General features: G+C 44.9%; 1 long non-coding RNA gene across 1 annotated transcript; it reads right to left on the bottom strand.

Annotated features, from left to right (window-relative positions):
* Window positions 1-8,939: 8,939 nt before the first annotated feature.
* LOC142310354 (uncharacterized) lies at window positions 8,940-21,588 on the bottom strand. Its single transcript, XR_012754137.1, has 5 exons — window positions 21,535-21,588; window positions 19,084-19,126; window positions 18,928-19,007; window positions 18,770-18,852; window positions 8,940-9,028 (listed from the first exon to the last, which is right to left on the bottom strand). It is a non-coding gene; the product is annotated as an uncharacterized LOC142310354 (long non-coding RNA).
* Window positions 21,589-25,453: the final 3,865 nt, after the last annotated feature.

Here is a 25,453-nt window from a genome sequence, read left to right as displayed (position 1 = left end):
CCATCAATACGGTATGCGCATGCGCGGGAATGGGGACGCGTCACCCACACCCGCGCATGCGCAGAGGCGATTCAAGATGCCGAGGAGACCGGAAAGGTAAACCCGGAGGTGCAGCTGCCAGATGCAGGGAGGGAGGGACGAGGGAGGTGGCATAACATATAAACAAACGGGATCACGCGGACAAGGGAAGATGTAGAATGCAGAGGATCTTCAGTCTTGAATGTAAGTCCAAATCCGTGATCACAGTCATGTAATGAATGAGTAAATGCCATGCAGAGGTTCAGCGTTCCTTGAAATTTGCGTGGGGCAATTACTTTGTGCTCATGCTATGACTTTTTGCCCATTCACTTGTATTTGGCAGTTACTACATACCTGCCTTAAATATGCTCCCTTCATAGCACCTCATGTTTATATTAGCATCTTGCAGTTGCTATTTGACATTATATGTGTATGTTATATGGTTTCCATACACTACTTGTTACACACATGCCTCTGATTTTGCCGCTGATCTCCTATGTGGCAGTCCTTGTGTAAATAAATATTGTTATTTTGCATTACACTCTGCTTGTTCTCCTTGTTTTTCGCTAGTAATTTATCTGTTGTTTGGAATTATATTCAATTTGAGTTGTTGCGTCGTATTAGTCACTCGGCGTTACATAAAGCCTTATCTGGCGTTTCCTTTTTTCTTAAATTACGGGGTTTTGAATTCCTTTTTTCAATTTTTCCTATTAGACAGATTTTGAAGAGCCTTAATAGCGGGTCAATTCAGTCTGATGTTAGACGCCCTATTTCGGTTGAGTTGTTAGAGGAGTTATGGCTAGTATTGGGTTCTGTATGTACAAATAATTTTGAAGCATCGTTGTTTAGGTCGGCGTTTGTTCTTGTATTTTTTGCGGCTCTCCGTATTTCTGAGTTGGGGTCTCCTAGCAAGAAGGTGGTTTAATGTTTGATGAAGTTAAGGTTTTTATGTCTCATTGTTTGATTTCTATTGTTAGTTCTAAGACGGATCAGCTCGGTAAAGGTCATTTGATTAAACTGTCTTCCATTGATGGTTCTCGGGTGTGTCCGGTTTTTAATCTTAGGCAGTGGCTTTTAGTTCGTCCTCCCATGGCGAGCGCTTTATTTTTGCATATGTCTAGAAAACCGGCTACAAAGTTTCAATTGAATTCAATTTTAAAGCGCTGTTTAGCTAGTCTGGGTAAGTGATTTGAAAATTTCTTCGCATTCGTTCAGATTTGGGACCGCTACTGTTGCGGCTAGCTTGGGCTTAAATAAAAGTAAAATTATGAAGTTGGGGAGATGGTCTTCTGGTAGGTACAAGTTGTATGTAAGGCCTAATTTGTTGCCTAATTAATTATTTTTAATTTCAGAACCCCTGATCGTGTAGATTGTTGGCCACTCTTTCATTTATTGATCCCAGAAGCGTGCGGCTCTGCGGAGGTACACTGAGAATCTTTCTTTTCCTCACGATCAGGTCAATATTTTTTGGGTTAGTTGCAGAGGTATGAGATGTGAATACCTCTTGGCCGAATTGAAGAAGAGAGCCAGTTTCAACCCGTCTCCGGACCTACTGAAAATTCATTGGGAGGTAACGATTTGGGTAAAGTAAGAACCCTTGACTTTATCTTTCAGGTAAAGAGGGACATTATTTTTGTTAAAAATCTGTTTCCTACAGTGGCAGTAGTATTTTCAAAAATCATCCCTAGGTTGGTTTGGAATTCAGTTCGTTTTTTCTTTATGGAGAAAATTAGAAAGAGGATTAATAAGGTGGTAGGAAAATGTTTTACTTCTTTGGGGAAATTTTCATTTAGGCACTTGGATTTAGAAGGTTTTGAACATGGTCTTTACAGGGCGGATGGTGTACAGTTATCGGATATCGGTATTCATATTTTTAATTTAGGACTTTAGAGTATGGTGGAAAAATGGCTTTGTGGTTGGGTGGGGGGCACTAATGGTGCATTAGTGTCCTTGTGGGGTAAAATCACAGAGGCTCTGGGTGGATTTCGGAATTTATTTCTGGTGAATTTTGGTAATGTTATTTATAAGTGGATATTTATTATGGTTTATGGTATTACGGCCAGTTATTTTCCAATCCATACTCAGTTATCTGCGTCAGTTTATTTTGTATGAGAATGAATGGGTCTTGTGTTATCATGTCTGTAACAAAACAACAGGGCTCCACTCTAAAATGTAGAAACAAGCTGTCTGTTCTCTCATTCATTATTCTCCTGATCGCTGTCTGTGCTGTGGCAGCTTAGCAATGCAAGATGATGCCATTACTTAATGTCACTGTACTGAAACGTGCAGAGCAGCAGAACACGGGGATCATCACCTCCAGCCTTGAGGGGCTTCCATTGAGAAACAAGCGCACTGAGCTCCGCCACTTCCACACACTCCCTCATGGTGATCAGAGACTGCAAGGGGAACAGACACAAGGAGAGCAGGTGGCTGATCTCACTGCTCTGCCTGATGGGACTGCTCTGTGCCTGGTATTGAGGGGCAGAGAGGTGAGAGCACTGATGTAATAGTGTGTATAGTATACAGAAGTGAAAGCATTGGTGTATATATATAATTTATACATTTATATATGTGCATGTAGTGCGTTTATATAGTGTTTATGATGTATATAGTTTGTTTTTGGGTATATAGTACAGAAAGGTGATTGCATCAGTGTAAGACTATGTGCCCACAGTGCTTTTTGTCATCACAAAAAAAGCATGTCTTTGCAGGGAAAAAAATGCTTTTTTTTGTACTTTTTATGCTTTCATTTCATGCTTTTTTTGTTACTATTGACTGCTTGTTTCAGCTCATTAAAGTTGGATGTGAGAAAAAAGGTGTTCTGATGTCATTTCCATGTTCAATCTCTTTTCTTCAATCTCCATTTTGGAATAAAAGCGACAGGAAAAGGATGATCTATTAGATCGTTTACTGGTGCTGCTATTCACCCGCTCATGCAGGTGAATAGCAGCGCGGGGAATCAAGTGATCTGAGATCACCGTTGCTATAGTAACCCGCTCGTAATGGTTACTATAGCAATGGTGGCAGCTTGATCGGTAACAGAAGAACAGGATCGTGGAGAGGTGCGAGGGAATAATAAAGATGGAGTCCCTAAGTGTATCTGTGTATTTATTTCTAATAAAGTATTTTTTTTAACTCTTTATTGCAGATTCTTAATGGCTGGGTCAAATTTAGCCTCATATTAGGAATCTCGGGGTTAATACCAGCTGTTAAAATAAAGCTGGTATTAACCCCTTATTACCCAGCAAGCCAACTGTTACCAGGGCCACTGGAAGAGTTGGATACAGCACCAGAAGATGGCGCGTCTATGAAAGCACCATTTTCTGGAATGGCTGCGGACTCCAATTCGCAGCGGGAGGGAAGCCCAGAAAGCTTGGGCCACCCTGCGCTGAGAATTCCAGTCCCCGGCTGCCTAGCTATACCTGGCTGGACACAAAAAAAATAGATGAAGCCCATGTGATCATTTTTTTTGCCAAACTAAAAAAAAAATCAAAACATATAACGGGTAAAAAAAAAATAAATAAAAATGCATGGGCTCACAAAGCATTTTCTATTGCCAGTTAAGGGTAACCCAAACAGCTACTGGCTGCTAACACATACTGCTTAGTATTACCTTCCCTGGCAATGAAAAATCCAGGAAGCCATGTTTTTGGGATATTTTTTCAATTCGGCAAAAAAAAAAAAAAAAACGACGCCCACACGTTTTTTTTAACCCGTTATGTTTTGGGGATTTGTTTTTTTTGTTATGAATTAAAAAAAAAAAAAAATCGACATGTGCTTCAACATATTTTTGTATGCCAGCCAGGTATAGCAGGGACGTAAAGACTGCCCCCAACCCTTAGCTGCCTATTTGTACCCAGCTGAGAACAAAGCCTTTTTTTATCTTTTTATCAAATAATTAAAAAAACAAAACTACATGTTCTTTGCCAAATTTTTGCGTCCAGCAGGTACAAATAGGAAAATGGGGACTGGAATCCGCAGTACAGGGTGGCCGAAGATTTCTGGGCCCCCCTGCTGCGAATTGCAGTCTACATCCACTCCAGAAAATGACGCGTTTATAGAAACGCCATCTTCTGGCGCTGTATCCAACTTTTCATGTGTCCCTGGTGTCAGGTGACTTGCTGGGTAATAATGGTGATAGGCTAGCTGTGTATTATCAGTTGGCCCTAAAGGCCCAGTCACACACAACAACTTATCAGCGATCCCGAAAACGATGTGACCTGATAGGGATCTCTGGTAAGTCGCTGGTGAGATGTCACACCTTACCAACGATGCAGGAACGTTACAGGTCGCAGTAGCGACCTGTATAACAATCTCAGCAGTCACTGTGACCCTGTCACACAGTGTCAAACACAGCTATGTGTCCTGCCCAGCAGGACATCGCTGTGACGACATGGACTCTCATGGGTTAAAGTTTCTTAAAATTCAGCCAGACAGCATGATAGATTGCTTATAAACGGGGGAGAAGTCCCTCATTGTTTTTACAAGACTCTTGTTGACTCAATGTAATTGTGTTGGCCACTGAAAGCCAGTCGTATTGTTCTCCAGACTTTTCCAGTAACCATTGTATTGTAGTTGTGTATTGCTAATGTGATTACCTTAGTAGCCATTGTCGAGTCTGTGACTTGCAGACTCCATGTAGATATCTTCAGTCTTTCTATGCACATCATTTAAATGAACATTGTCCATGCAGCTTGAGATTCATCCAATGGGAGAGACGCTCTCGTCCAACCAATCGATGAGGACGCAGTGTATCTAAGTGGAAGGCTGTGGCTATAAAAAAAGGGACTTCTTTAAGCCACCAGGTTGTTGATGGATGCTGATGGATCCAGTCTAAGCTCTTTGGAGCTGACTAGAGGATCAGGATATCTTATGGCTTCAATCTAGGGACTCCGGTTCCGGTTGGAGACCATATCCACAGCCTAGGGATTTCGACTCCGGCTGCCAGGATTGTATCATCATACAGAACTACCTAAGGAGGACACTCAGGTTGGGACAGTTCAGTCACCTGGAACAGACTTTGCAGACCTCAGCCAGCTTCCTAAATCTGGCGCTATTCCTTTCTCGGTGGGTGCCCGCCAAAAGCGGGGTGCTGCTGGATTGGAGTAAGCAGCCCTGGAACCTCTGGCATGGACATTCTAAATCCCTGGTGAGCCAGCGGAAGGGTGAGACTCTGTTGCCTGTTACATTTGTGTGTTTTGCTGGTTAGGTGTCGTTAATTGTTTGGGGATCCAATAAAGTCTAATTATTGTGGTTCCCTCACCCTGTGTTGTCTGAGTAGTGTTCCGCCCACGGTTAAGGAGGTCGGTGTTCAGTTGGGATGAGCCCTGGGCCGCGCTGTCTTTCTAAAGGCGGCGGGTTTTAGTGGACGAGAGCACCCACTGAGCTCCGTGTCTCTACAATCACCTTTGAAGAAAATGACCGGGACCATTCTGCAACGACTAGCGATTTCACAGCAAGTGCCTGATCGCTGGTAGATGTCACACAGAGATCGCTACTATGTCACAGAAACCGTGACTCAGCAGCGATCTCGTTATGTGTGACGGTACCTTAAGCCTGAAATTCATGGTGTCAATATTAGATATGGGCACCATGAATTTCTACTAAATATTAAAAAAAATATATATAATTTTATTAGAAAGAAAACACAACACAATTAGTGACTACATCTTTATTGAACTAAAGAACCCCCCCTCCACAGTAGTCCTGAGTCAAGGATCCCGCGATATCCAATATCATCAACCGATCAGATGATATGTCAGGTTCAAGGACCTGAATCAGATGACACATCAGCTGATTGTTTAAAAGCCATTTACACAATTAGCTGATGCATCAGTAGAAAAAAAAAAAAACAATACTATACTTACCTCTCTGCAGACTCCCATCTGATCGGCTCCTGGACCTCCCAGTAATCAGCTGATACTGTCACCTGACTGCACCATCTGATTGTTTAAATCGGCTGGGCGGTAAAAAGGCTTATCAACGAGCAGCTGATTCATCATCTGATTGTTAAAAAGCCGGCCCGCTTTTCAAAGCTGGACTAAAACGCTCAGATGATACTGTCAGGTAACAGCAACAGCTGATTACCGGAAGGTTCTGGAGCCGAGCGGACGTGCCCCGGGAGTCTGCAGAGAGGTGAGTAAGACTAAGTTCACACTTCCATTGTTTTGCATCAGTCACAATCCGTTGCCTTGAGGAATTACAGTCCGTTTTTTTCCCCCCATTGGCTTCTATTAGCAACGGATTGTGACAGATAGCCTTGCGTTGCATGCGCCACTTGACGGATCAGTCGTTTATTGACTGACCATCAGGAGGGGGCAATGCTGAACAAAGTTTTTTGGAGCGGAAAAAAAAAAAATAAATGCACTCCGCAAGTGTCCATCGCAATCTGTCAAGAGCTATAATGGATGTCTATGGTGCTGGATTCCTCAGTAATCCAGCATGTTTGGCACACTCATTGGGCTGTCCCAAACACAGATGGATCCGTCAAAAACAGACGCACAGCGGATGTAATGGACGCGCCGGTTCAGTTTTTTTTTAAATTTTAAACAGGATTCCTGTGAAATAACGCATTCGTTGCATCAGTTGACATCTTAAAAACGACGGACCTGACAGATTTAAAACAAAAGAAGTGTGAACTTAGCCTAAGGTGAAGCATTCATCCCCGCGGGGAATCTCAGAGAGGAAACCACCACAAGAATACTGAATGCCTGGTGTACAGCCTATGCCACATAAGTGCAGGGAACCCCCGCTGACGTTACAAGATGAACCCCGGAAACAGCTGCTGCAACTGGCTATGTGGCTTTCTTTTATGAAGGAATCTACATTACAAGTTTTCTTTTCTTCCTCTGTGACCTCACATCCTGTCTTTTCATTAAAACACCAAAACGCATAAAATAAAGCAACGTGGGCATTACACATGCGTTTTTTTTCCCCCTGACTCCATTGAAGTAAATTGGTGGGGGAAGCAGGGAAAAAAAAAAAAAAAAAAAAAAAGCAAAAAGGACAAAAGAAGCAACGTGGGCACAGCAAGTCCTGATTCTCTGACTTTGCTGGGATGCTTTTTCCTTGCTTTTATTGATAAAAAACAAACAACAAAACGCAAGGAAAACCACTCGAAAAAACACCCTGTAGGCACAAGGCATAATAGTGTGTGTAAAATATAGTGTGTATAATGCATAGATACTGTAGTGTTTAATATGGAGAGGTAAAATCACCAGTGTAATATTGTATATGTAGTTAATATATTATGTGTTTATATTTTCTAAAGACATAATGATCGGGACCTTAGATTGTGAGCCCTGATGGGGACAGTGTTGCTGATGTACGTACAGCGCTATGGAATTAATGGTGCTATATAAGTGAATAAATGTTATGTGAACACATGGTGAGGAGTCCGGAGCAGGAGGGGGACAGACTGAGGAGGATTGCATATTTGCGCGTGTGTGTGTGTGTAAAATATATATATATATATATATATATATATATATATATATATATATATATATATATATATATATATTATATACATACACACACACACACACACACACACACAAGCGGGAGACTATGGGTTGTGAATTACAGCATGTGAAGGGCTACGGGCAGGTGTGCGCATTTTACTATATGGAGTGCAATGGATGGCGAGAATCAATGAGTAAGAGACAATGAGTGAATGAGAGAGCCTTCTAATGTACATTACCCAGCTCATGTTTAGCTTCAGCCGGGCAACAGGCCACTTTTCACTACTGTTGTCGAGATGAAACAAAATGATAAGAGGCGGCAAATGGAACACTGACTTACCATTAGGCCAGTTTCAAACGTCCGTGTTTCAGGTACGTGACATCCGTGTTTGACATGTACCCATGTTATTCTATACTGTTACTCACATGGCCGTGTTTTCACACGGAGCGTGTGACCCCTTGTGGCCTCGCACACATGCGGAGACATGTCAGTTTTTCTCCAGCAGAACAGATATCACACACTGATGTGATATGTACCGGAGAGAACATGGGTCTTTGAAATAAAAATATTTTCTATATTTACCTGTATCCAGCGAGGTTTTATTCGGCTCTGCTGCCTCCCGTTTCTGACCACCGCTCATTATATTCATCGATTATTCACTGTGAGGAGCAGCGTTCGAGGTGAGTATACAGGTAGGTAGGGGTGTGTGTGCCTGCTATGTGTGTGTGTGTGTGTAATATATATATATATATATATATATATATAATGTGTGCTCAGTGTATACATGTGTGGGCTGTGTGTGCGCGGTGAGGACATGAAAGCGGGGACAGCATCGGGTGTCATCAGGATGTCATTACAGTTCAATGGGAACTCTAATGACCTCGTGGACGTCACTGCACACACTGCTTTGTGAATACTCACCTGTCCCTGCGATGCTGTCCTTGGCGGTGCTGTACCCACCGCTTTGCTTTAGTTTTCAGGGCCTGAGTGAATAATCAATGAATATAATGAGCAGCCGTCAGAAGCAGGAGACAGCAGAGCTGAAGAAAAAAACAGCGCTAGATACTGATATAGAAAATCTTTTGATTTCAAAGACCCGTGTTTATGTCGGTACCTGTGATATGTATGGAAACAGATGTCACATGCGTGTCACTTGTACTTGATTAAACACAGATGTCTGAAACTGGCCAGCCAGCCAGAAAAGTGTCGCTGATGCAGGAGTGTGGGGGAGTCTTTCCCGATTTCCCCGCAGTATCCCGGAGGCTAAATTGTAGCGTCTGTGTCCAGGATGTTCCTAATAATAATGCATGTTACAGCAGCCGCCAAGATGCATTATCAGTAGGAATAGATGTATTCAATTGCTGAATATGGACAAATATATTCGATAAACACAGCATCCCCTCACTACACGAGAGACAAGAAGTCAAACTTAAACAACATTTTATTGATGGAAAAAGTCATGAGGCTTAGGAAAAAAATTTACAGAAGAAAAAAAAAAAAAAAAAAAAATTGTCATTTGTTACATTTTCCTTTTGAAGCATTCCGTCTGTGGAGAGAAAAAAATAATAATTAATATTGCACAGTGCAATATACTATTGTTGAGGGTAAAAACTGAGTAACCTGAAATACTTAATTCAGCCATTTCACAGACCCAAATATGTAGTTTAGTTGATGTAGCCTAACATTCAAATACATACTGTATTTATGAATGCTTTGGTTTTCTACAAACACATACTGTATATAAATATATTCAGCGATTTTTCTTAATACAACATGCCAGCTGTAAACCCTTTAATCCCGGGAAAAGTTTTGGGAGAGCCCATGCCACCAGGCTGATGTCTCCCCGGCCTAGTCTGCTGAGCACTGGCAGCGACACGTGAGTTAACGTCTCATCTCCGAAGCCAATGGACCTAAAACAACTGAAGCAGAGAGCAGCTGCCATTCTACCCATTATCTCAGAAGACTTCTGAGTCAGCGCCTCAAACTGTTCCCATGAAGGCCTCATCACGCTTTGGTGATCTGCTCTTGATAAAGAGCCAAGGTTCACAAGTCAGCCCTGGATAGACTAGCACCCACCAAGTGTTCTTCTCATTTAACATCTGAAGAAGAACCACAGACAGACAAGCTGTAGCAGACGTTTTTTGGATATGTGCTAACCTCAAGATTGAGTCTAAATCCATCTTCCTTGGTCAGGACAATGTGCCCTAATGAAAGTAATGCCAATCCTAATAGCCCCTGTAAATCATGGCGTTACTGTTACGAACCGGCACCGCCACAGCCGCAAGCAGTCTGCTGCGGTTCCTGTTGCGCCCAGGCGCCGGCTGCCGTTCTTGGCCGTGCCTCGGGTCGTCCAGTTGGCTGTTCCTTCCACCACGTCTAAGTGTGGAGAGGCGGCTAGTGCGCATGCGTGCGCTGATTTACCCCAGCCAGAGTCTAAGCCCGGTGTTTTGCCTAATGAGCATGCTCAGCCTGTTTGTGTCATGTCTGAGACTAAGGGTACCTTCACACTTAGCGATGCAGCAGCGATCCGACCAGCGATCTGACCTGGTCAGGATCGCTGCTGCATCGCTACATGGTCGCTGGTGAGCTATCAAACAGGCAGATCTCACCAGCGACCAGTGAACAGCCCCCAGCAAGCAGCGACGTGCAAGCGATGCTGCGCTTGCACGGAGCTGCCGTCTGGAAGCTGCAGAGACTGGTAACTAAGGTAAACATCGGGTATGGTTACCCGATGTTTACATTAGTTACCAGCGCACAGCTGTGTGTGCAGGGAGCCGCGCACACTGAGTGCTGGCTCCTTGCTCTCCTACCATAGCTACAGTACACATCGGGTTAATTAACCCGATGTGTAATGCAGCTACATGTGCAGAGAGCAGGGAGCCGCGCACACTGCTTAGCGCTGGCTCCTTGCTCTCCTAGCTGCTGTACACATCGGGTTAATTAACCCGATGTGTACAGCAGCTACATGTGCAGAGAGCCGGAGCCGGCAGCACAGGCAGCGTGAGAGCTGCAGAGGCTCGTAACTAAGGTAAATATCGGGTAACCACCTTGGTTACCCGATGTTTATCTTGGATACAGCTTACCTCAGCTGTCAGATGCCGGCTCCTGCTCCCTGCTCGCTTCATTTGTCGCTCTCTCGCTGTCACACACAGCGATCTGTGTGTCACAGCGGGAGAGCGGCTTTGAAGAAAACGAACCAGGGCTGTGTGTAACGAGCAGCGATCTCGCAGCAGGGGCCAGATCGCTGCTCATTGTCACACACAGCGAGATCGCTAATGAGGTCACTGCTGCGTCACAAAAAGCGTGACTCAGCAGCGATCTCGGCAGCGAGCTCGCTGTGTGTGAAGCACCCCTAAGTCCTCAGTTCAGGCTACTGAGCATGCTCCCACAATTAACCCTAACAGCCTCTTTGCACAGCTACTTGGACTTCGTGCTGTGTCTAAGTTCTGGGATGTGCCTACTGAGCATGCTCAAACTGATAGTCTGCTTTCTAAGCCTGTGGCTCAGGCTACTGGGCATGCTCAGGCACTTAGTGCATCAGAGGCTAGGTCCGGTAAGGACCTCACTGAGTATGTCCGTGAGGTGGCAGGCCCTGATAGGGCAGAGGGTGTCAGGTGTCCTGATGACATGGCAACTCCGGACTGGCTCGCAGAGGCCCGCCCCTATGATCTGGCACCTCACCATTGGTCGTCAGACGATGACTGGTGAAGTGTTTGGGGTGTGGCTGCCATGAGGTCATCAATGACGTGGCAGTTCCAGATAGGTCACATGTGACGTCACTGATGACATGGCACTCTGCTATTGGTCCTTGGTGGTTCCACCCTGGGTTTGGGGCGGACCCAGGTTATAAAAGGGGCTGAAGACAACATGGAGGTGCGCAGTCTTCATTTAGAGTTCTTGGTGGCATAACCCTTGTTGGAAGCGGTAGGTAGGGCTAGGCGAACGGTGCCTGTAACGCCAAGATTCGTGGCTCAGCACATGAGGGTCAGGCGCCGTACTTTCTTGCTACCGTTCCTGTTGTGCTAGAGCAGTCCAGTGGCGTTAACTTGGCTGCGGCTGCTGCGCCACCTGTCTGGTTGTGCCCTCTACGCGCACGGACAGCGCACCCCAGAACCCCTGTGAAGTTAACAGGGTGTTCCTGGATTGGGTGTGTGAACCCCATTATCATCCTCGGCTTCCCAGTCAAATGCTACTGGTGTGACTACCTGGCCTGACGTGTCCTTTACACACGTGGCCAGTCGAGTGGTGGCCAGAAACGCTAATCTGAGGACCACTCGGCCTGACGCGTCTTACACACGTGGCCGACAGGGCGCTGTCGCAGCGGTCTTCTCGGTCAACGCTAACTGGTTACCATCCGGCCTGACGTGTTGTTACACACGTGGTTGGAGTAGCGTCCGCTCCACCGAAACGCTAACTGGGTTGTCGTCCGGTCTGACGTGTCCCTACACACGTGACCGGTTCCTTGAGTTATCGCAGAGCCATCCAGCTCTATAGTCTCCTCCTAACCCACAGGGTGCCAGCAGCTCCATTACCATGTGGAGCACGGTGGGCCCCAACTGGCGATTGGGATATATACCCCTGGTCCTAATCTGCCGGTCCCCCCGTAACAGTTACCCTCGAACAGATATCCAAGGGTGGAGCCAGAGGCCATAGATCTGTGTCAAGCAATGACCTATTTGAAGAGCCATATAATATAATATAATATACACACACACACACACACACATACATATACATACATATACATACACACACACACACACACACACACACAATTTGGGTCCCAGGCGAGTATAAGGTCCGAGAGCATGACTAGCGTGTACGTATATACTGTAGCGTGGAATGTAAAGTTTCCCTGGGAGATCCCTCGATTTAAGATAATCTGTCTTTGTATAACAAAAAAAATTCATAAAAATTTCTCAATATCAAAGTAGAATATTCATATACCACCAAAAAAAGCTATATAAATATATTTTATTGATAAATATTAAAAAGGAACACCTATAGTATTCTCATTCGACAGAAACACAGACACATGAACAAGACACAAAGTGTGCAGGTGTCAAACAGTGCTATGCCCGTACCAGATGATAACACGGAAAGGAGAGATAATTTAAAAAGGAAAAATAGATAATTTTCCAATATGCATATGATGTTATTTTTATGGATTTTTCCATGTCAATTTTTGCCTGCCCTCATGTGTTCTTTTGTCCTTACTTTTTCTCCTTCTGATTTCATGTCCACTTAATTTTTTTAATTACATTATTAAATTAACTTTTTAATCAAGATGTTTTCATGCACATTTTTTCAATATGAGTGTATACCGTATTTTTCGGACTATAAGACGCACCGGACTATAAGACGCACCCTGGTTTTAGAGGAGGAAAATGGGAAAATAAAACTTTAAGCAAAAAATGTGGTCATGACACACTGTTATGGGGCGAGGATCTGCTGCTGAAACTGTTATGGGGGTAATGTCCCCAAATTTTCTACTAAGGTACCCCATCCTGGTAATGATCCTCCTGCCTTGTATATGATCCTGCTATAAACCCCCATCCAGCCTGTTCACATCCCCCCATCCAGCCTGTTCACATACCCCCCCCCATCCAGCCTGTTCACATACCCCCCCCCCATCCAGCCTGTTCACATACCCCCCCCATCCAGCCTGTTCACATACCCCCCCATCCAGCCTGTTCACATACCCCCCCCATCCAGCCTGTTCACATACCCCCCCCATCCAGCCTGTTCACATACCCCCCCCATCCAGCCTGTTCACATCCCCCCCCCATCCAGCCTGTTCACATCCCCCCCCCATCCAGCCTGTTCACATCCCCCCCCCATCCAGCCTGTTCACATCCCCCCCCCATCCAGCCTGTTCACATCCCCCCCCCATCCAGCCTGTTCACATCCCCCCCCCCATCCAGCCTGTTCACATCCCCCCCCCCATCCAGCCTGTTCACATCCCCCCCCCCATCCAGCCTGTTCACATCCCCCCCCCCATCCAGCCTGTTCACATCCCCCCCATCCAGCCTGTTCACATCCCCCCCATCCAGCCTGTTCACATCCCCCCCCCCCATCCAGCCTGTTCACATCCCCCCCCCATCCAGCCTGTTCACATCCCCCCCCATCCAGCCTGTTCACATCCCCCCCCCCATCCAGCCTGTTCACATCCCCCCCCCCCCCCATCCAGCCTGTTCACATCCCCCCCCCCCATCCAGCCTGTTCACATCCCCCCCCCCCCCCATCCAGCCTGTTCACATCCCCCCTCCCCCCATCCAGCCTGTTCACATCCCCCCTCCCCCCATCCAGCCTGTTCACATCCCCCCTCCCCCCATCCAGCCTGTTCACATCCCCCCTCCCCCCCATGCAGCCTGTTCACATGCCCCCATCGTGCTCATATACCATCCTGGTATATGGCCTGTATCCTATAGCACAGAGAAAAAAAAAATGAACGTTTATACTCACCTTTTCCTCACTCCCTCCAGCACCGATCATCTTCCTCTCTGGCACGCTGATCTGTGTGTGTGGAGCCGTTCCCCTGCAGCACGCGATGTCTTCCTGTCTGTGCCGATCAGCTGACCAGCTCAGCACAGATCAGCTGACCGGCACAAACAGGAAGACATCGCGTGCAGCAGGGGGGCGGCTCCAGACACGGGGACGGGTGAGTGTACTGATTCACTGCACCCCGCACTGATAATGACGCGCGGGGGGCAGTGAATACAGCCGCACATGATCACTCCAGGCTGTAATTGCCAGGGGTGATCATGCGGCCGGCTCTTTGCTATGCAAGCGTGTCCGCTCGTCCTCCCGTCCACCTGTCAGCGCCGGCTTCAGCGCTGAGAGATGGGCGGGAGGATGGGCGTGCATATGTAATGAGCGGGCCCACGTGGTCACGGCCGGCGCTGCTGCTGCCTGCTCATGTCCCCGATGACCCGCTCCACCACAGCACCCTCGTTCCCGGCCGCAGCCCTATAGTCAGACCATAAGACGCACCCCCAACTTTCCCCCAACATTTGGGGGAAAAAAAGTGCGTCTTATGGTCCGAAAAATACGGTAGATAATGTATATAGTGTGTATACTAAAGGGAGGTGAGATCATCAGTGTATATATTGGTTATATATTTAAATACGTGCATGTAGTGTGTACATAATACAGAGTCAAGTGAATATGATTTATTTAGTGTGTGTTTGGGTATATAGTACAGATAGGTGATTGCATCATGTAAAAAAAAAATATATATATATATATAACACACACACACACACACTTAGGTCCAGAAATATTTGGACAGTGACACAAGTTTTGTTATTTTAGCTGTTTACAAAAACATGTTCAGAAATAATGCATAGCCTCCTCTTTTTAAAGGGACCAAAAGTAATTGGACAAGGGACTCTAAGGGCTGCCATTAACTCTGAAGGCGTCTCCCTCGTTAACCTGTAATCAATGAAGTAGTTAAAAGGTCTGGGGTTGATTACAGGTGTGTGGTTTTGCATTTGGAAGCTGTTGCTGTGACCAGACAACATGCGGTCTAAGGAACTCTCAATTGAGGTGAAGCAGAACATCCTGAGGCTGAAAAAAAAAGAAAAAACCATCAGAGAGATAGCAGACATGCTAGGAGTAGAAAAAGCAACAGTCGGGTACATTCTGAGAAAAAAGGAATTGACTGGTGAGCTTGGGAACTCAAAAAGGCCTGGGCGTCCACGGATGACAACAGTGGTGGATGATCGCCGCATACTTTCTTTGGTGAAGAGGAACCCGTTCACAACATCAACTGAAGTCCAGGACACTCAGTGAAGTTGGTGTATCTGTCTCTAAGTCAACAGTAAAGAGAAGACTCCATGAAAGTAAATACAAAGGGTTCACATCTAGATGCAAACCATTCATCAATTCCAAAAATAGACAGGCCAGAGTTAAATTTGCTGAAAAACACCTCATGAAGCCAGCTCAGTTCTGGAAAAGTATTCTATGGACAGATGAGACAAAGATCAACCTGTACCAGAATGATGGGAAGAAGAAAGTTTGGAGAAGAAAGGGAATGGCACATGATCCAAGGCACACCACATCCTCTGTAAAACATGGTGGAGGCAACGTGATGGCATGGGCATGCATGGCTTTCAATGGCACTGGGTCACTTGTGTTTATTGATGACATAACAGCAGACAAGAGTAGCCGGATGAATTCTGAAGTGTAACGAGATATACTTTCAGCCCAGATTCAGCCAAATGCCGCAAAGTTGATCGGACGGCGCTTCATAGTACAGATGGACAATGACCCCAAGCATACAGCCAAAGCTACCCAGGAGTTCATGAGTGCAAAAAAGTGGAACATTCTGCAATGGCCAAGTCAATCACCAGATCTTAACCCAATTGAGCATGCATTTCATTTGCTCAAATCCAGACTTAAGACGGAAAGACCCACAAACAAGCAAGACCTGAAGGCTGCGGCTGTAAAGGCCTGGCAAAGCATTAAGAAGGAGGAAACCCAGCGTTTGGTGATGTCCATGGGTTCCAGACTTAAGGCAGTGATTGCCTCCAAAGGATTCGCAACAAAATATTGAAAATAAAAATATTTTGTTTGGGTTTGGTTTATTTGTCCAATTACTTTTGACCTCCTAAAATGTGGAGTGTTTGTAAAGAAATGTGTACAATTCCTACAATTTCTATCAGATATTTTTGTTCAAACCTTCAAATTAAACGTTACAATCTGCACTTGAATTCTGTGGTAGAGGTTTCATTTCAAATCCAATGTGGTGGCATGCAGAGCCCAACTTGCGAAAATTGTGTCACTGTCCAAATATTTCTGGACCTAACTGTACATACATACATACATACATACACACTGTACTACCCGGCTTCGCCCGGGTTAATAACTGCTGTTAACAAAATAGAATGTATTAACATTCCCGGGATAGACTGTATAAATAGAATGTATTAACGCCTGGGATAGTAACTGTCTCTGTTTCTCTCCCATTCTCTGTCTGTCTCCCCCTCTGTATATCTCTCTCTTTCCCCATCTCTTTCCCTGTGTCGGTCTCTGTCTCTTTGTCTCTTTCCCTGTGTCTCTCTCTTTCCCTGTCAGTCTGTCTCTTTGTCGGTGTCTGTTTCTTACCCTGTCTTTGTCTGCCTCTTTCCCTGGCTGCTGTGTGACACGACAACATTCCATATAAGGCCGTGGCTGCGCATTCTTCTGAAGTTCTGGCTGCACCGTGGCTCCCAGCTCTATTCGCTTTAATGGAGGCAGGTTTTTTGGTGAATAACTAAAGAGCGGGGTTAAAATTTTCCCTCAAAACATAGCCTATGATGCTCTCGGGGTCCAAGTGTGAGTGTGCAAAATTTTGTGGCTGTAGCTGCCAATCCTGGACATACACACAATTAGTGTGTATAAAACGGAGAGGTGACAGTACCAGTGTATATGTAGTTTATATATTATGTGTTTTTATACTCCAAAGACATACACGCAGGGACATCAGATTGTGAGCTCCGATGGGGGCAGTGTTGCTGATTTATGTATGTACAGCACTATGGAACTAATGGCGTTATATAAGTGAATAAATATTATATTAACACATGCTGAGAAGACCAGGGCACTGGGGACCAAGGATTTTTTTTTTTTTTAAATCAGTACATACACTCGTGGGAGTCTATGGGCTTTACATTATAATACAGGGAAAATATGGGCTGTGCAATATGTTGTATGGAGGGCTATGGAGTGCATTACAATATATGGAGGGCTATAAGGGGTGCATTATACTATATGAAGCACTTTGGGGCTGCATTATAATTGTAATATTACGGGACTAGGAGCAGTGCATTATAATATATTAAATGCCAAGAATGTTTTATTATAATATATGGAGGGCTTTTGGCGATGCATTATAATAGATGGAAGGCTATGGATGGTGCATTATACTAAATGGATGACTAAGGCCTTGTGCCCATGCTACATTTTTGCTGTGGACTTGGTGAAGATTTGTGTCAAATCTGCAAGGGTTTATTGAAGTATTATGCCCATGCTGTGTTTTCTTTTGCGTGGACACATAGCCTAAGGGCCGCTTTACACGCTACAACATCGCTAAAGCGATGTCGTTGGGGTCACGGAATTTGTGACGCACATCCGGCTGTGTTAGCAATGTCGTTGCATGTGACACCTATGAGCGATTTTAAATCGTTGCAAAAACGTTTAAAATCGCTAGTCGGTGACATGGGGGTCCATTCTCAATTATCGTTGCAGCTGCAACACAATGTTTGTCGTTCCTGCGGCAGCACATATCGCTATGTGTGACATCACAGGAACGAGGAACCTCACCTTACCTGCGTCCTCCGGCAATGAGGAAGGAAGGAGGTGGGCGGGATGTTACGTCCCGCTCATCTCCGCCCCTCCGCTTCTATTGGCCGGCCACTTAGTGACGTTGCAGTGACGCTGAATGCACCTCCCGCTTGAGGGAGGGAATGTTCGGCAGTCACAGCGATGTCGCTGAACAGGTATGTGCGTGTGACGCTGCCGTAGCGATAATGTTCGCTACGGCAGAGATCACCACATATTGGCCGTACAACGGGGGCGGGTGCTATCGTGCTTGACATCGCCAGCAAATGCTAGCGTGTAAAGCGGCCCTTAGTGTTGTAGATTGTACTATATGGGAGGACTGTGTGGAGCCAATCGACTATATGGAAGGCTATGTGGCAGGCATGATGTTTGGAGGGCTTTGAGGATTCCTTTATGGAGGGCCATTTGAGGGTTGTGTTGAGGTCACTATAGTGTGTGTGTGTGTGTGTGTGTGTGTGTGTGTGTGTGTGTGTGTGTGTGTGTGTGTGTGTGTGTGTGTGTGTGTGTGTGTGTGTGTGTGTGTGTGTGTGTGTGTTACTGTATTGGGGTCACCATACAGTGCCAGAGTGGCCGAGGGGGTACAGTAGGGTCATACTGTTTGAAGGGTTCTATGTAGGAATTAATTATGGGGGATCATTGGTATATGTGGGGCATGTTTGTTGTCATGCTTTATAGGTGCAATGAAAGGGGAATCTAGGGGCTCAATAGGAAAATTACTTTGTAAGGGCAATAATGTAAGATATGTATCTATGTGACATATGCATATATTCCAGTACAATTACAATGTCTGCTTTGGGGCCACATGATTTCTATGTGCATCCTGGAAATGGGCATTGGCCCAATTACAATGTAATTACACAGCCACAATTAGCCACCATCTGCATGGGATGATGTCAGGAGGATGGCAGCCTGACAGATGAGCCCAAGGTAAAATTATTCTGACTGTAGCTTTGTGCATACTTACAGTGTCATCTCCTATTCTGTGGCGCGTGCTTCCAGGATATCTCTGATTACCTTGAATGCTTCGTACCTTTTGCGGCCTTTGACCTACAGAAAGAAGTGTGTGTGATAAAGTGTATGAGGAGAAATAGGAATGTGGTAGATACGTGGTCAGGATATTACCACCAAGAAAAAGATCTCGTCCTCCACATCTTTGTCCTCCATTTGTTGCTGATTTCCTGGCCTTTCATTAATGGAAGAAGCTGAAATCCATAAATATCAAAAGGTTAGTTAATATTTTAGGTTATATCACAACCTCATGTTCTTTATGACTCCTACCTCTCTTCTGGCTAACAGACTCCTGGGATGAGGGTGCAGAGTCCTGGAGGAAATAAAGACAAATAATGACAAGGAGCAATGCAGAAAAAAGAAAATAATGGCCACACATCCAAAATTCATAAGTTGATCTAATGCCGCTAGGTAAAAACTTAAATACCTGAACATGAGGTTCTTGGTTTAATATTCAGATAAGACTAAATGAAGCCACTGCCATGTCACGGCGAACCTCTGAGTGGGTCCCCAAGGCTGCTTTCACACATCCGGTTTTTCCTGTGCGGCACAATCTGGCGCTTTGCAGAAAAAATGCAAGTTGGTTTTTTTTTGCCGCCGGTTGCGGGTTTTTTTGCATAGACTTACATTAGTGCCGCATGGGCTTGTGTTCCGTCCGTTTTTTTGCCGCATGCGGCAGATTTAGCCGATGCAGTGGCCGGATGGAACGTTGCCTGGCACGGTTTTTTGTCCGAAAAAAAAAAAAAAAAAAAAACACACCACACACAATTTGCAAAGCATGCCTATGGACGCCACATGCGGCGTCCTGCGGCAAACACCGCCGCATACGTTTTTTCCACTGCGCATGCTCAGTAGCCTGCCGCAAGCGGCAAAAACCGGACGGGCCGCATGTCAAAAACTTATTCAAAGGATGCGGTTTTGTCGCCGCATAGGTTTTAGAGCCGGATTTGCCGGCTCTGCTAAAACCGGATGTGTAAAAGCAGCCTAACTCTGACGCATTAATGGTGCCGAACCATGTGCCAACCATCGCCATGGCAACAATGCACCAGCAGGACAGGTAACCTGGTGCCTCACAGCACCCATGCTGCAAGGCTGAGTCTCCATGACTCCAGGCCACGCAACCCCACACACAAAACCACCGCAACAACGGCTGCCACACAGCACAAACACCCTATGAAGGGAGCAGATTAAGGTTGTGCGCCCACGGGAGTTTATACCTGCGGATATATCCGCAGGTTTCCCGCAGTTGTTTGCATCAATCCGCAGCCATTTTTAGCTGCGGTAGTACACCGAAATAACTGCGGTAAACCTGCGGGCATTCGTGCAGCTTACCTGCAGAAGTACTGGCCTCCATCTCCATAGCGGAGAGCCGGGATTTCCACAGGTAATTCCGGAAAAATAATTGACACTCAATTACGTGCGCAGCATGTTCCGCAGGCGCACATATCCGCAACATGGACACAGCACTCCCCATGTCCCATAGGATAACATGGGGAGTGTCTGTACATGCTGAAACCTGCAGATTTATATGGAAAATCCAGATAATCCACATTTTCCGCAGATAAATCCACAGGTTTAATCTCCTGTGGGCACATAGCCTAACTCACCTTACACCAGCTCCCAATATGTGAACTGGAAGCAAAGAAAAGGCAGACACCTCTTGCAATTAAAATTACCTGTGTCAAATGGGAGGAGTGCTGGTCCAAGTAAAAAAAAAAAAAAAAAAAAAAAAAAAAATATTATATATACATTATGCATAGCAACAATGTGGTAGAAAAAAAATGGTGGCAAGCCGTGTCTTTTTCTTTAGTGTGTTATTTAACATTCTATCCCCATCTGCTATTTGCTTGGATCTGCACTCCCCCCATTCAGCCCAGGTGATTTTAATCAGCAGGACACTGCATGGGAGGGGGGGGGGGTGTCTACCTTTTTTGCTCCCAGTTCACATATGGATGGGAGCCATTGTGAGGTACAGCTCCTCTCCCAGTGTGCTGGTACTGTGTGGCGGCCATTATTGTGGTGGTTTCGGGTCAATGGGCTGGTATGGCCTGGAGCCATGGGGGCTTCGCCTTGCAGCATGGGCGCTGTGAGGCACCAGGTCACCCACCCTACTGGTGCTTTATTGCTGCAGCAGTGGTTATTGCACAGTGCCGCACTATAAGGTTTAGAATCGGGACCCACTCGTGTAACATGGCAGTGGGGTGTTAAATAATGACAATGGGGTGTTAAATAATGACAAGGAGTCTGCTGATTTACTGTCATTAGGAATGAGTGGAATCATCTTGGCGGATCGGTTATTCGCTCTGATAGTAAGCTCTGCGGATACTATCCAGCTGGATCCGGATAATGCCAGTATGCGTGGATAGATCTAGGTCGTCAGGTAATGAATGTTTCATGCATTATCGGAAGGCAGATTCACTGCACACATCACTGCATGCCGGTGAGCAAGGGATCTCCAGTTATCCATTCAAACGGTTATTTATACAGCAGGTGCCACTTTGCAGACCCTGAACAAACAATGCTATTATAAGAAGTGTGTTATATCAATATATGTGCTTTTGCTGGTCTGTTTCTCCTCCTATAAAGCACTAAAATAATATTTTATAATTTATAAATGCTAGCGGTGGCAATCCCAGCCTGTGTGTACTGTGCATAATGTAGAATCACCCTTCTACTAAGCAGGACAATATAAAAATTGGAGACCATTATTTCTGAACTTACCATTCTGCTACTTGTATGTGTATGCGCTCACTTGCTTTCTGATTGAAAGACTGCAGGAAAGGCATGTGCAGACTTGTCCCTCAGGCATGCCCGCCCCTGAGCTTACTCTCCGTCATGATTGGCTGTGCTGGCTGCTACTCCAGTTCTAAACACATCCCTTTAAAAAAAAAAAATCTAACTAACTTTATTAGGGCTCACTTACACTTGCGCTATTTTGACGCAAACGGAATCCGTTAGTAATGTAGTACAGTTCATTTATTTACAGTGGAAGCGCGACATCGTGTGGACACAAGCGGGTACTGCATGACACACACATGCGGCATATTAACGCGCTTCCACTGTAAATAAATGAACTGTACTACATTACTGACGGATTCCGTTTGCGTCAAAATAGCGCAAGTGTGAAACTAGCCTTAGGCCGGTTTCACACATCCGGCTTTTTGCCGTTTTGCCGGATGCGGCGCTCTCCCGTACAGTTAATACAGTACAGTGACAGCGCAACAAGCGCCGGTCACATGCTGTCATGTGACTGGCGCATGTGACCCGGAAGTTACAGCGCTGTCATTGTACTGTATGAACTGTACGGGAGAGCGCCACATCCGGCAAAACGGCAAAAAGCCGGATGTGTGAAACCGGCCTTAGTCTCAGGCTTGCAGTATCACTGGCTGACTGTGGTGGTGTGTGTTTTCCAGCTGAAGGCATCAGCTTCAGCCTATGGGAAGGCACCACACCCTTCTTATATCTTCAGTTGTTAGCTGTGTCTAACGTAAGATAGGTTGTACTTGTGCTGCTGGGGTTCACGCTGCTAGTTTTGTGCTATAGGTCCCTATGTTTTTGACCTCTGCCTGTTTATTGACTCTTCTCCTGGCTGCTGATTTTGTACCCTGCCTGACATCTTGTTTTTGAACTCTGGGAGTTTTCCTGACATTTCTTTGCCTGCTGATTTGGTACCTTGTGGACATCTTGGTTTTGATCCTGCCTGGTGACTATCCCTGTCTGTGGACTACAGCCTTTCCATAGGCAGTGATCTCCTGGACCTTGCAGTAAATCCAGATCCCTGTATAGGGGTTAAAAGGTTTCAAGGTACCTTTTGGTGGGTGGCTTGTACTTAGTCTGTCCATGACAGTCATATTGTGTCTGGTCCCAGACAGCCATCACGTTATATCTGGCCCACTGAAACAGACAAAAAAAATGGATCCACTCCACACTGTGGTGGATCAGGTGCAAACCTTGTCCTTCCTTGTCCAGGGACTTGTGGAGCAGATACATCTTGCATGTAACGAGCTTTTAACTCCAGCAGCACCTCCCCCATTTTTCCAGGGGCCCGTTGACTTCAAAGGGAACAAGTCACATTTTGGTGTTCGAGGAGAGCCTGGACCCCAGGGAGCTTCCTGCTCAAGGCAGTCGCAACCAGAGCAACGTCAGCGCCTCAGTGAGCCCAAGGAAACTCACTCAGGTGCCCAGGTACTCCCAGCTGACCGTGTAAAATGAATGTTCCTTGTTTGTGTCACCTAGGAAAATGATTGCGTCTCTGCAGCTAACTTCATAGATTCTGGGGTAGTAAAGGATCTTAGTTTGTTTTTGCTGAGACTAAACTTTTAATAGTAAAGTTTCTAACCCTGATAATACTTCTCTCACCAGGGTGTCAAGAGATGTATGTCATTATCTGTGAACCGAAAGCTGAACCTGTCCTCATACCTTGTGCATTCAGAGATTTTTCTGATACATTTTTCAGACCCAGACACCGAAACCACATTTACACAACGTTGATTGTCGCATATTTGGTACCCAATTCCTGACTTCCCAAGGGTACAATTTATTATATTTCTGGTCTAGAACGTCAGGCTATGAAAGATTACCGTATATTGCAGACATTCTGCAAGACTAGTTTATCAGGCCGTCCAGGTCACCAGTCGATGCTGGATTATTTTTCATTAATATAAAAGGAAGAAAAAATGTCAGACAGCCATTTATCTACTATCGTGGACTTAAGTCTTATTGTAAAGAATCAGTACCCTCTGTCACTCATCCCTGATCTCTAACCAGCTCCTAGGATCCCAGTGGTTCCCAAAACTTGATCTCAGGGGTGCCTATAACTTAATCTGCATCAGAGAATGAGTTGAAAACAGTTTAACCAAAAAAAAAAAAGGATTTTTCTCAAGAAATTTCTTGAGTCTGAAAGATCAAAAAAACACACCAATAACTCATGCGTTTTTTACGCGATTTTGATGCGTTTTTCTCGCAGGTTGGTCCCTGCATATATTTTTTATTTTTTTTTTTTTTTACACCATTATCTATGGCAAAAAAAAGCAGATACCTGCAGAAAAGTGACATGCTCATAATTTTTTCTCAAAAAATTCAGCAGAAATAATGTTCTGAAGAAAACGCAGTGTGCGCACAGCTTTTTTTTTTTTTTCTTTTTTTCTATAGGTTTTGCTGGAGAATGTCCGCAGAAAGATTTACAACCATTCTCTCAAATTCCTGCAGCAAAAACTCGGGTAAAAACGCAGTGTGCGCACAGGGCCTAACACTCCAGAGGGACACTGAGTAACTAGTTGTGCCTCTTTGGGATAAGTAATGCACCAGCTGTCTTTCAGAACTTAAAATGACCTTTTCAGAGATATCTTTGGTCAATATGGTGGTCTATCTGAATGACTTCTTGATTTACTTCTGTTATGCTGCGTGTCCTAAATGTACACACTGTACTCCAGAAACTCAGGGATAATTCCTAATGTGCTAAGCTTGAGAAAAGTGTGGGGTGGTTTTTTTTTGTTTTTTTTTTTGTTGCTTGATAAACTTCACGGGGGTCTTTTTTTCGGTGTTTTTTTGTTGTTCTGAGGAAGGTAATTTTCTGGGGTATATTTTGTCTGCAGAAGGCTTTCGAATAGATCCTTCAAAGCTTCTACCCATTAAGTAATGTGTGCAGCCCAAGTTCCTGACAGCTATGCAGTGTTTTCTTAGATTTGCAAATTACTGTTAATTTATTAGAAACTTCTCCACATTGCCAAACCACTCACCGATCTGACTAAGACGCGTGCGGATGTGGTAAATTGGAAGCCTGAGCTAAGCTGAAGGAATGTTTCTCCTCTGACCCTATCCTGGTTCAGTAAATCAGAACAACTTAATGTCCGAAGCAGAATACAAAATATTTTATTAATTGTAAACACACACAATCTCTGAACTCTCATTAAAAACACTCCAAACCCATAAAACAAGGCAGAGGGGTGATGACAGGTTGTATTTAGGCAGATCCCAAAATCATTTAATGCAGGCAGTTAGAAGCTACATAGAAAGTAGTGTATAATACAAAGTATATAAGAAATGGTTTTTTTTTGGGGGGGGGGGTTAACTTTAAGGCCTTGTACGCACAGTGCATTTTTTTGCTGAGGCTTTGCTGCATGAATTGCTGCTGAAAAATGTTCATAACCTTTCTGCAGTCATTCCCCAGCAAAACATATGTTTAAAAAAAAATGGTGTGCGCTTTTTTTTTTTTTTTTTTTTTTTTTTTTTTCCCTACAGGTTTTGCTGCAGAATTTTTGCAGCAAAAAGAATGGCAAAAACCGCAGTTAACTGAGGAAAAGTAGTGACATGCACATAGATAATGGTAAGAAAAAAAATGCATTGATCAACCCCTGCTGAAAAACTGCACCAAAACTGTAGTGAAACCGCATGCAGGTTTCAGTGCGTTTTTGTGGTTTTTTTTGTTTTTTACCACAGTAATCTTTCAGAGTGGAATTTTCTTAAGAAAATGCCATTTTCTAGTGTGCACAGGGCCTAAGCACTATGTTCATGTGTGCATTATAGTAAAAACATACTGCATGTATTGTGAGCAGATTTTCACCTTTCAAGATATTGTTTTCAGCTTATTTTTGGGTGTTAACTGCCCAATAGAGGAGTCCCTCCTTGCCAGGCGTCCTAT

Source organism: Anomaloglossus baeobatrachus, chromosome 5 (genome assembly GCF_048569485.1).
Source record: "Anomaloglossus baeobatrachus isolate aAnoBae1 chromosome 5, aAnoBae1.hap1, whole genome shotgun sequence".
NCBI lineage: Eukaryota > Metazoa > Chordata > Amphibia > Anura > Aromobatidae > Anomaloglossus > Anomaloglossus baeobatrachus.
The sequence above is the reverse complement of the archived record's forward strand: the minus strand, read 5'-3'. Positions and strand labels throughout refer to the sequence as shown.